We start from the raw sequence: 4149 nt of genomic DNA on the forward strand, positions 1-4149 counted from the left end.
TGGCCTCTACATGCACACTTGGACACGCATGTACAGAATGCACCTTCTTATGTACAAATACAAGGTTCGGTTTTGTTTTTTGGTTTTGGCCTTGTTTCTTATATACAAAGGCGTATCCAGTGCTTCAGCATGCTGATGAGCTAAATTGAAGGAACCTAACTAACGGGATAGAAGTCTAGGCTTGGAAGACTTGGGGTTGAGATCAGCTCTCTCCATACTGATCTTCACAGTGAAGGTGATCTGACATAAATACCACACGGTTGCTGCCTGTGCTACAAAGTGAGAGACATCTCAATTAGTCTCAGCAGTCTTGTTTCAAAAAGTGACAAGCTGGTACTCAGATTTATTCAAAAATAATGAGAAGCCAAGCAATGTGTGTATGCACATTCATTGAAGAAACAGAAGAATCAGCAAGTGATATTTCAGTATATCTGCATCTATATGAAAAACTTGGTTCTTCCTTTATTGTATATAAAATTAGAGATTAGTCATAGTCCTAAATATAAAATATAAGAATGAGCTTCCAGGAAAAACAGCATAGGAATATTTTTATGGCTTGAAATCTAGTAAAGATTTTTTTATATTAAACACAAAAATTAATATACATAAATGAAATTTTTTAAAGTTAGACTCTTAGCAATATATAAAATCATGCTATCAAATGATAACAAAAGAAACATCAATCAAGCTAAATATGAGAAAAAATATTTGCAAAATGCATATGGGATTAAGGTTTGATATCTGGGAATAATGCAATAATAAAAAGATGAACTCATAAAAATAAAAAAGCCTGAGAAGATGTTTTATAAGGAAAAGCACAAGAAAGAGAGGTATACATGAGTCACTGTGGAAATAAAGAAACCACAGCAAGGTGGGGTCCCACTACTGCACACCCACTGAACAGTTAAAAATGGAGACTGGCAACACCAAATGTTGGCAAGGATGGAACTCAACCTCAAATTCCTTACGCTGTTGTTGGGAGTGAAGAATGTTAAAACTGCTGTGGAAAATGGGCCTGGCTGTTTCTCGAACAACCAAACATAGACCTGTCCCCAGAATTCTTCTCTGAGCCATTTGCTCAAAAAATATGAAATCAAAACACATACACATAAACACACACACACAAACACACATATCACACATACACACATACACATGCACACAAACACACAAATATACACACATATATACACACATACATACACACATGTACACAAACATATGCACATACATACACATATACATACATATACATATACATACACTCATACACATATATACATGCACACATACATATACAAACACATGCATATGCACATACATATGCACACACAAACACACATAAACACACATATACACACACATGCACACACAAATATACACATACATACACAAATATATTCCTTTAAGGCACTGGATAGTGAGATTTACAATTCATACAACTCACCAAAAGAAAATTTTATTTTTTGTAAAAATGAATATGAAGTGAGTTGAATTATATTTAATGTACATATACAAAAGTGTTTGTAATAAAACATATTTATATAGAAAATTCACCTTAAATGCATCAAAAAATAATGTAGAAAATGAATGGACCTATTTGTGGTACAGCAAAATTTCATTACAGTCATAGTGAATACATGTGTATGTGTATTGCTATGATTTTATTTCAAAACTCTCTCATATAATGTTTGTATATTAAAATATGAACATAGGAAAGTTGTATGATGCAAAGTCAATATAATTACATCAATTTTACCTGTATAAAAGTAAAATATGGAAATAGTTTTTTATTGGATTTTTTTATTTACATTTCAAATGTTATCCCCTTTCCTGGTTTGCCCTCTGATAAAACACCCTCCCCCTATACCCTCTCCCCTCCCCCTGCTCACCAACCCACCCAATTATGCTTCCTGGCCCTGGCATTCCCCCACACTGGGGCAAAGAGCCTTCATAGGACAAAGGACCTCTTCCCCCATTGACGTCTGACTAGGCCATCCTCTGCTGCATATGCCACTGGAGATATGAGTCCCATCACGTGTGCTCTTTGTTTGGTGGTTTGGACCCTGGGAGCTCTGGAGGCACTGGTTGGTTCATATTGTTATTACTATGGGCTGCAAACCCCTTCAGCTCCTTAGGTCCTTTCTCTAGCTCCTTCATTGGGGACCCTGTGCTCAGTACAATGGATGACTGTGAGCATCCACTTCTGTATTTGCAAGGTACTAGCAGAGCCTCTCAGGAGAGAGCTATATCAGGCCCTTGTCAGCAAGCACTTATTGGCATCCGCAACAGTGTCTGGGTGTGTTGACTGTGTATGGGACGGATCCCCAGGTAGGGCAGTCTCTGTATGGTCATTTCTTCAGTCTCTACTCCACACTTTGTCTCTGTAACTCCTTCCATGGGTGTTTTGTTCCCCACTTCTAAGATGGATCAAAATATCTTCTTCTTGAGAGTCATGTGGTTTGTGAACTATATCTTCTGTATTTAGAGCTTCTAGGCTTCTGGGCTAATATCCACTTACCAGTGAGTGCATATCATGCGTGTTCTTTTGTGATTGGGTTACCTCACTCAGGATGATATCCTCCAGATCCATCCATTTGCCTACAAATTTCATAAATTCATTGTTTTTAATAGCTGAGTAGTACTCCATTTTGTAAATGTACCACATTTTCTGTATCCATTCCTCTGTTGAGGGACATCTGGATTCTTTCCAGCTTCTGGCTATTATAAATAAGGCTGCTATGAACATAGTGGAACATGTGTCCTTATTACATGTTGGAGCATCTACTGAGTATTTGCCCAGGAGGGGTATTGCTGGGTCCTCAGGTAGTACTATGTCCAGTTTTCTGAGGAACCGCCAGACTGATTTCCAGAGTNACTGAGTATTTGCCCAGGAGGGGTATTGCTGGGTCCTCAGGTAGTACTATGTCCAGTTTTCTGAGGAACCGCCAGACTGATTTCCAGAGTGGTTGTACCAGCTTGCAATCCCAGCAGCAATGGAGCAGTGTTTCTCTTCCTCCACATCCTCACCAGCATCTGCTGTCACCTGAGTTTTTGATCTTAGCCATTCTGACTGGTGTGAGGTGGAATCTCAGGGTTGTTTTAATTTGCATTTCCCTGATGACTAAGGAATTTGAACATTTTTTAGGTGCTTCTCAGCCATTCGGTTTTCGTCAGTCAAGAATTCTTTGTTTAGTTCTATACCACATATTTAATAGGGTTATTTGTTTCTCTGGAGTCTAACTTCTTGAGTTATTTGTATATATTGGATACTAGCCCTCTATCAGATATAGAATTGGTGAAGATCTTTTCCCAATTTGTTGCTGGCTTTTTTGTCTTATTGATAGTATCCTTTGCCATACAGAAGCTTTGCAATTTTATGATTCTTGATCTTACAGCACAAGCCATTGCTGTTCTGTTCAGGAAATTTTCCCCTGTGCCCATATCTTCGAGGCTCTTCCCCACTTTCTCCTCTACAAATTTCAGAGTGTCTGGTTTTATGTGGAGTTCCTTGATCCACTTGGACTTGGATTTGTACAAGGAGATAAGAAAGGATTGATTTGTATTCTTCTACATGCTAATCACCAGTTGAGTCAGCATGATGTGTTGAAAATGAGGTCTTTTTTCCACTGGATGTTTTAGCCCCTTCATCAAAGATCAAGTCACAATAGGTGTGTGGGTTCATTTCTGAGTCTTCAATTCTATTCCACTGATTTACCTGCCTGCCACTGTACAAATACCATGCAGTTTTTATCACAATGACTCTGTAGTACAGCTTGAGGTCAGGGATGGTGAGTCCCCCAGAAGTTCTTTTATTGTTAAGAATAGTTTTCGCTATCCTGGGGGTTTGGGGTTTTTTGTTTGTTTGTTTGTTTCTGTTTGTTTTTTTGGTTTGGTTTGGTTTTGGTTTTTGGGTTGTTTTCTGTTGTTGTTGTTGTTGTTATTGTTATTCTAGATGAATTTGCAAATTGCTCTTTCTAAACCTATGAAGAAGTGAGTTGAAATTTTGATGGGCTGTGAATTGAATAGGTAGATAGCTTTTGACAAGATGGCCATTTTTAACATATTAAACCTGCCAATCCATGACCGTGAGAGAACTTTTATTCTTCTGAGATCTTTGATTTCTTTCTTCAGAGACTTGAAGTTCTT

Source organism: Mus pahari, chromosome 15 (assembly GCF_900095145.1).
Source record: "Mus pahari chromosome 15, PAHARI_EIJ_v1.1, whole genome shotgun sequence".
Taxonomy (NCBI): domain Eukaryota; kingdom Metazoa; phylum Chordata; class Mammalia; order Rodentia; family Muridae; genus Mus; species Mus pahari.